Genomic DNA, 9,067 nt, shown 5'->3' on the forward strand with positions numbered 1-9,067 from the left:
TTATTGTTAATGTTTTGAGATTAAAATAGCTAAAGGTTTGCTATCTTAAAAAAGATTGAATTGAAGAGAAAAATCTCAGAATGATTGCGAACAGTTTAGTAAGATGATGTTAAATGTATTCAGTCTGTAGAATTGCTGTTCTTAGGGTCGGAATTGTTCAATACTGGTACCTTCAATCTGATACCGATACCTGACATTTTCTCTGTGGGTTGACAGATTGTTTTTGAAGACGAAGATAACATTATGTAGAGAAGTTCCTGACTTAGGAAGGGTGTGGTACTCGGAGAACACTGATCCAGACTCGTATGTTGGGATAGATTTTGTCGATCTGTTGGTACTTCAATCAAAAGTACCTGTTTTAAAACGACAACTTCTTCACCATCCGTAACGATACGATGTTTGTGTATCACCGACAGTCGCTGGGCTTTGCATCCAGACCTTCTATCAGCTTGTCTGCATAAGTGACGTTGCGCAGACTTCCTGTATCAGTGTGCGTCTGGCATGAAACTGATTTAGACCGTAGGTGTGAAATATCGCAGAGGCCTCTCCAGAAGCAGGTCCGGCCCAGTTTAGACCCGTCACTCAAAGTCTGTGCCGAGTCGGCCCCGGCTTTTGTCAGAATGCACTCGCTCCCCTCTTGGCTTCCACCGCCTTAATCTGGCCATGTGTTTTCATATGGGACAGAGTGGCCTCCATATTGTGTTTGTGGAATGAATTATGAATGCCGTTGCATAACCACAGTCTGTTCCTGGGGTATATCTCTCCAGCATCTACACCAGAGACCCGCGACCGAGCACAACCCAGACCTTGTGGAAGTGATATAGGGGCTGTGCTTGTTTATGGTGATGGAGAGCAGATGGTCGTGTAACGTGGGCGCATATCAAACCCCGACCGGTGCTGCTGCTTTCTACCTAATGTGTGGCGTTATCGCTTTAAATGCTAATGTCCTGTGTCACCGACGGGAACATGGTGGATTTCACCCCCATCAGGTCCAAGATTGTGAATAAAAATACATCTAATAAATGGATTATATTTAGATAGTTTTTTATATCTTGGCAAACATTAGGTTGGTTTAACCCAAACGTTTACCCCGAAGAAGCCAGAGATCTACAGAATCATCTTTGATTCATCAGATATTGATGATCAGTAATAGGATCAGTGATGGAATTGTTTAAGTGGATCTGGACCATTGTTCATTGCCACTGCATCATCGTGTTGTTAAGTTTTATGGACAACACCAACACCAGCCATCAGGGCCCTCAAAATATGCAATTGTCCTCACGTTTGACTGAAAGGAAGTATTTTGAACCATGATTTGGTATCTAGTAGGTGTCCTTTAAACTCCAAGAGTATGACTTCAAAGTGTATATTGCACATTTGACAGTTTATTTTTCCTGCAGATTCGTAGAAATTAAAGGGAAAAGTGTTGATAAATCGAGGCAATTTAGAAGAAACCAAAAAAAGCAAGATTTTTTTCCAGAGCATTTTTAGATATAATCCTTAGAATTAAACTCACAGAGAGATTGTAGCAAATTGGTTGAATTGAATTTTCTATTAAAATAAGATTTTGTTCGTGGAACAGTGAGGCTGCAGAAAGGAAAAAGGTTAGGGAACCACTGTACTGCTGCTTTTTTCCACAATAAAACTGTCTCACATCCGTCCTTCCCACCTTTCCCCCTTCCCTAAAACCACAAAACTCTTCCCCCTTTTGTTTATACCTCTATCTTTTTCTCATTGATGCTGATGTGTTTATTAGTTTCTGTCCTACCTTGTGCCGTTTTCGTCCAAGAGCCTAAAGGGGGTTGGGTCTCTGAGATGTTCTAAGTTGGGAGTTGGACTTTCCCATGGTTTCGGTTCTGTCCCATTAACAGTATTTTCCTGTGCATGGTTGACAAGTTCACTTTTTGGAATATTGAACATCGGCTCTGTCAGCCGATGCAATACCCATCATTGCAGAGCGAAACGGTTGCTATTTGACAGTTTAAATGGGGAAAAAAGGAAACTCAGAGAAGTTGTTTAAACCTGTATTATATCTCAAGATCATGGAAAAACACAGGGTTAAAGATGATATTTCGTAACCTGCCAGTGTTCTTGCTGACCAAGATTAAATTTAGTTCTAATAGGAACATCAGTCACCAGCGGGTCGGTGCTGGAGGCGATAAGTTCCGCAAGGGTACGTCACCTACTTCACGCCCGTCTGCCTGAACTCGCCCTCCACAGCCGTCAGCCAAAGTTCATATCCAGAGATTATGGTATACATCGCTGCGTCTAAATATAGCAAGTGACAGATGCAGACCAGCGGGGCGCTGCCCGAGCCGAGGGGTGGCTCCTGGGCCTGGGTCGTGACAGAACACTGACAAGCCGCCGCTCACTTATGAGAATATATTGGTATATCCAGGAAATAGGATCTACTTGATGCATTGATTACTTATTGGGTGAAGGACACACATGGTGGTTCAAGATGGACCAGAATATCATTTACCAATTGCAAGAAAACTGAAAAATACTATCAAAACCTATTTAAAAATGTTCTTTTTGGATTCTAGTAGAAACAAGAAAGAAAAATCTACGCCCCAATTTGGCCTTCTAGGATATCAATGTTGTGTAAATATGGGTTTTACATCTTGTCTAACCAACACAACTGCAAGTATAAATATACTGAAGGGATGATTCAGATTCATAGAGATTGTAAAAATCATTTCATTTCACGCCCGAGGGTCACCATTAGTGTGCCAAATAAACCTCTTGGAAATTATTTTAAGGTTGTTGCAACAAACAAAGTCGCTCATTGTTCATCCCTTAACGTATTGTGGCGCGTTCACATGTAAGTAAGCATGTATGTGTGTGATCCTTTACATGTGACTGTAAACCGTGCGAGGGAGATGAGAAGCAGCTGGCAGCGCCGGGCGACTCCTGCTGTGTGCCCTGTCATTACAATGATTGGGGTCATTTTTTTTAACTCTACAGACGTGGCCGAGGGGGCCGCCCGGGGTTCATCTCGCTCTGCTTGAACCGGCTCTGAATCACCTGTACATGTTTATAAAGAGCCTTGAGTCACAGAGTGACAGGCAAGGGTGTGAATTATTTATACGTGCGACAAGTTACCTTGAAAAAGATTCAGTCATTCAGCGTTTTTTCAGACTGTTTCTATACAAGTAACAATTCCTAATGCTGCATTAAGGTTAAGGTTCTCTGGCATTATCGAGGAAGAAGACAACGTCACTTAACTAATGACTAATGTTCTACCTGGACTTTGCCTATTGCTCGTATTTAAAAAGTAGATTCACATTTGTGGCAACAAGCTAATGCACCAGGGCTAAAAATAAACTACAAAGAAGTCAAGATGGTCATAGGTTGTTTTTTTTCAAACATAGCTTTTGATTAAGTTTCCTGGTGTTTCCCTTGAGTCACTGTAAGATATGTTGACCACATGACACTTGGAGTAGGCATGATGCTGATGTTTTTAAGTGTCTTTTTGGACAAAGATGAAGACAAAGACAACTGAGCTCCAGTCGCTAGATTAAAATGAACAAACATTTTTGTCTATAAAAGAACCGATTACTCTGAAATTAACCCTTAGTTGACAAGAGAGTAGAACATGAGTGAAGTTTGAATCCATCACTTGAAGTCAACAGTGCTGCCACCAACCATCATTCTTTATCATTTATTCAAATAAATCTGTAAGTTCTTCCTAATCGAGGGCTACGACGGTTCACCCTCCGACCCCTGCACCGTCCGACCGTAACGCGAGTAAGCCGACACGCTCTGCTACGCCCCCCGGTTAGCACTTACAGATAACGTCTCTGTGCACACATCGTCGCATACACACAGCTCGGTATCTTCCCCACTCAGAGGTGATGGCGAGGTCAGTCCGTCTGACTTTGACTAGAATCCCCCTGCGGTTCGCCCCAGCCATCCCCCCTGGCATGTGTAACGGGACCTGGCTATACCGCGCCTCCTCGCCCGCACTGTATCCCTCTCCGGAGCCGGTATAAATAGAAGGGTCATTTTGGCTGTGATGCCCTCGAGGACCTGTTGGGGGTGGGGGGGTGATGGTGGGGGGTTGGCATGTCTCCCTTTAGTCTGTACATGAAGGGGAAAACACATGTTGACTGACAAACAGTTTACATTCCTCATCGCTCATGTAGCACACAGGCGGAACCACGAGGGGAAGCTCGAACACTTGACGGGCACATCCTGAGTTCCGGACAAAAGGCTCTGAGCCCATTGTCCAAGTTTTGATTACAAAAAAAAGAGCCAAGTCTGGATCCGCAAGTAACGTACGACGATAATAGCCGATGGAAACCGACATTTATAAAAGGGTTAACGGTGTCCGGACAAAGACATAATGAAGGGATTCATAGTTTTGACGCTGTGGTGCTCTAGGATGGGCAGTTAGATTCAATAAGGGGCCACATCATGTGCTGTGGTTTAAAGGGTCCTCAAGCCAAACGAATGTACAGGAAAAAAAGATTGTATGGTAAATAAGTCATGGTAGGAAATGTCGCTAGTTTGATGGGCAAAGTCCAGTTAAATATGTAGCGAACCTTCTAGAAATGAAATTTATGTCCTTCCTTATCCAAGTCTAATGCCAGAAGCTCACAGTCCTTCTATATCCTTCTTCATATCTCGCTCACGTTTCACCACAAAATCAACCCTGTGAAAACTGTGCAGCCATAAATCGATACACTGTTACATTTTCTGCTTCCTGTGGCAACAGCAACATATTCACTTACCATCGACGAAGAAGCCGCAATGGAGATGTTTACAACATGTATCAAAAAGAAGCGATTCTAACCAGAAAAATAATACTTGTGGCTTTGCTCTGTGGCTCGATCTCCGGTTTCATCATTACAGCTCGTCAGTCTGTCCCGCTATCACCAAAATCTGGATTTTAGAGTCCATCGATTGGCTCTAAAGCACTTAGGCTGAAGTGTGATGGAACTAAAGTGGCTTTTTAAAGGCTTCTGCTGTGTGATATTTGGATCCAACGGATTAATTTCATGTGACTTTACCTCATTAACTGTGTGAATCTGTTCCAGGCTGTGGCCAGTTTTCTGTTTGTTACATCCTCGCAAATCTTTTGATAATCTTTTTCGGGTCTTAGCACCTGGGTTCGTGCAAACGACTAATGGAAATGCAAAGCTAAAGGGCCCAGATCAGTTTCACACGCTTGCTGAGTTTGCAGAGAAAGCCTTGTGTGGACGAGCTCTTAGCGGGGAGGTATTTAGAGTAAGTGCGGCGCGATGATGGAACGCACGTTAAAATTGTTGTCGTTGCAAACACTGAATGTCAGGGAAGTGTTGAAGCCGACAACTGGTGGTGCCGATTATATCCCTGCTCGGGATCATCTTCATGGTTTTTAAATGAAACACAATGTTGTGTTTGGACAACTGTCTTGTGTTCACCTGAGGTCGTTCTGTACAATAAGGTTCGCCATCACTTCAACGGCCCATGGTTCAGGTTCAGAACCGCAACTATTCTGCCCTAGAAACCGGTCACATCGCATCATTACCCAGACATCTCCTCCCGGTTCTAATTTAAACTAATGGAATGTTACTTCAAAATTAGATTTGACGAACGAGTGTTGCTAGGTAGGACCTTTGTTGTGTAACACCTTCAAATTGTTAAGCTCTGCAAGATGAACTTGTGAATCGTTCCTTTGGCTTATGGTGACGGAATTGAGCTCATTGTTAATTTGATGTTTGTGTAGTTAACTAAAAGTCGGCCGATCTGGTTCTTGAAGTCTTTAGATGTTCGATGTCTCTGCTCGACTGGTAAGAGGCCTTGGAACAGACCCAGGGTTCACACAGTGCTTAGTTTAAGGAGGTTCCTGATTCGAGGCTTCTTCCTCCAGGATCTTGGATAGGGCGTCCGGGATAGCAACACCATCTTCAAAGACACAGCTCTTGCTCTTCAAACAGTTGGTGCTGGTATCTTGTTGTGCTCACGCTAGTTAAAGGAGACCCTGATTCTTCTTGGTCGTCATTCTCAGAGGACTTTGGATCCAGTTGCCTTTTGTTAGTTGCATTAGGATCTTTGGCATTCAAGCATCCCTAGTTTGTACGACGGGATGATCAAATCTGAGCCAGAAAACTCATTCCACTAAACTGTACTAGTCAAGTTAACTTTGAGGGAACATGTGTCGGGAGTATCTCAGTCTCTCAGGAACTAGAAGCAGAGTTTGGACTAATCGTTGAAGATGTATGTATCACTATTGCACCAGTTTTTTTTAAATGTGATACTGTTGATAAGGTTCATTAAGAGATTTTTATTTCCCCAATCCATTGTTTAACAATAGGGTCTCGGACGTTAATATTTAATAATATTTATATCTCGCTTGCTCTTCCAGTCTGCAAATCTGAAAGTGTCAAGTATAATCTTATTTTAATAAAGTAAGTGTGATACTTGGATTCATTCTTAAGGGGGTGTTTGTATTTGGGGGTCATTAGACCCTAATTTGTGATGACAAAAAATCATTAGTTTAAAGATAATTCATCAGGATACACACATAAAATGGAAGACTTTGATTTCTTTATTTTAGAGTCAGTGAAATCAATGAAACAAAAATGGATGGATAGAAAAACAGACTCAAAACTCGTGTTTTTGTTGTATTTGTGTTGAGATTAAACAGCCAATCAGAACAGACCTACTGTATATTGTACCGAAGAGTGAGTTAACCTTGACTTAAACTAAATGATTTGATGAACAAAAAAGGTCATTCATCGATTCTGACGATCCTCCTTGTTGTCTTGTACACACTCAGAACCATTTTGCACACACTTGTGTGAAATGTTATATATAGCAATGTCGACATTATAATTCAAAGTATTTGTTGTTATGACTTCTTGCCCTTCGAGAACTTCCGCTCACAGTCTCAAAGAATACCTGAAGACTGTATTTAGGTCACAGGTGTTTTTGTGGGGATTGTGTGTGTTCAGGGTTTTTTTTATTCTCGACAAAGGTGACACGTGTTTTTTTTTCGTTTTTTTTCAGATGACCAGAGGCCGATGATCCTAAACTCCGCCCCTTTTACAGCACCTGAGCAGGTGAGACCTTCGACGGCGGAACCGCCACACGACTAAATATTTTAAAACGAAGATATTTTATTGAATATTTCAGCTCATGTTCGTGATCTTCGTGTCAATAAGTTTTCAAATGATGACGAGGATGTAAGAACTGCTGACTAAGCGTAAAAATAGAGCGTGAAGGTTTATATTTGCGTGTCTAAACGCTCCGGGAACATTTGTTTACGAACTCGCTGAACTCGCGTCATCATCTGAACTCGTCGACCCGACTTTCTCTTGAACACACACACACACACACACACACACACACAAGGGTGTGTTTGTGTGCGTGCTCCTTTGTGTGGATCTTAACCGGTGTTTTGTATTCACGGAGGTGTGTCGGCGACGCTTCTCTGCACGGACTCTTCTCTGACTGTCCTTTGGGGTGAGGTAGTAGGTTGTATAGTTTTAGGGTCCCACCCTTCCTGTCAGATAACTATACAACTTACTGTCTTTCCTGAAGTGACTGTAATGTCGTCACACGTCAAGAGTCTCCGGAGCCGAGGCCACCATCAACAACCTTGTGTTTGCTGGTAACACGTTTGTGTAATCACATTTCATCGCTTTTTACCCAAAGTTATTTTGAGTGTTTACCGTTGTTAACATCAGCGACGGATTATTGTCTACAGGGACATCTAGTGGAGAATGTTCTTTTTCTTTTCTTTTGCTTTATTTGCAATGAACATTTCATTTCATTAAATACTTATAACAAGGTAATCCCATTTTTCTTTTTTAAATGTTTTCAATTAATTACTTTTTATTTATTAAGGCGAGTTTAATTTGTATTAGCAAGAATCTGGCCATACGATACGTATCACGATGCAGGGTGAACGATACGATATACAGTGAAAGTGTAGTAACAAGTATATATGTGTAGTATTGTCGAGTACTTGACTCTGGTGTTGCAGAATTTACAGACCATATGACTCTTGATGAAGTCGTAAATGCTTTAATTTGCTTTCAAACCAAAATTTGTCCAAACATCAGCTTTAAAAGCTGCTGCAGTCCACTGTATCCTCTCGTCCTCAGTCATTGCCAGGATCTCCAGGTGTTAACTTTTCCTTTAGCTGTGTATATTTGCTTGTTAATTGTGAATTTTAATCACACTTTATTGAACTGTTAACCATAAAACAATATATGGTGAAAATTAAAATAATTAAAATTAAAAAAAACACTACAATGCTTTTAATATCGATACAGTATCCTGAAAAAGAGTATTGCTATCTGTATATCAATAATACTTATAATAATAAACACCCCTAAGTATCAAACATTAAATTTGAGCAACAGGCTGGACATTCAAAAACATTTTAAATTTAAAAACCTATATTTTATTCCGTAGTTATATACTTCGAAACAACTGAACATTAAATACAATTTTAAGAATTGATAATCAAAATATATTTTAAAAAAATAATAAAAGCTGCCAAAAATGTTGTGACTTTCTGTAACATGTAAAATAAAGTGTTGTGTCTTGAGTTCTTTACATGTGTGTATAAATGTTGTGATGAGTTGGTTTCCCCAAAGTTTACTCGACTGCGCTCGACCAGCAGGGGGCGTGTGTGGTGCTCGTACGGAGTGAGGTAGTAGGTTGTGTGGTTTAAGGGTAGTGATTTTGCCCAATCAGGAGATAACTATACAACCTACTGCCTTCCCCGAAGGGCAGCAAAACTTCGTCTGGTTCCAGGTCATCAAACAGCGCCACCTACAGGAGGAGCTGCTGGTAAGAAACGTATCTAATCATCTGCTTGAAAGATAAATAAAATATATATATCAATTCAAAAAGGTCGCGTGTTGGTGTCGTTCTTTCAACAAGTGTGTTTTAAAAGTTAATTACTGACATCTGGTGGACAAAGTGTTTTTTTTCCGTCCGGCAAGTTGAGTTCAAATGTATATAAAACGTTTTATTTTCAGTCCTGACTTCTAAACTATTAAATATAGAGTTTACTCATTTTAGATTAACTTCCTCAGCTACACCCAAACTGTCTTTAAAGTTTTCT

The 9,067-nt window shown here is 41.0% G+C and overlaps 1 long non-coding RNA gene across 2 annotated transcripts in view; it reads left to right on the forward strand.

Moving 5' to 3' along the window:
- The window catches only part of LOC148073474 (uncharacterized), a 29,304-nt gene extending 20,793 nt beyond the window's left edge, over nucleotides 1-8,511 (forward strand). For both annotated transcript variants that reach the window (XR_015712102.1, XR_015712101.1), the window contains one exon: nucleotides 6,997-8,511. This is a non-coding gene — a long non-coding RNA (uncharacterized LOC148073474). The remainder of the gene's footprint in view (nucleotides 1-6,996) is intronic.
- Nucleotides 8,512-9,067: the final 556 nt, after the last annotated feature.

The sequence above is a fragment of the Callionymus lyra genome, chromosome 8 (assembly GCF_982586985.1).
Source record: "Callionymus lyra chromosome 8, fCalLyr1.hap1.1, whole genome shotgun sequence".
NCBI classification, from domain to species: Eukaryota; Metazoa; Chordata; class Actinopteri; order Syngnathiformes; family Callionymidae; genus Callionymus; species Callionymus lyra.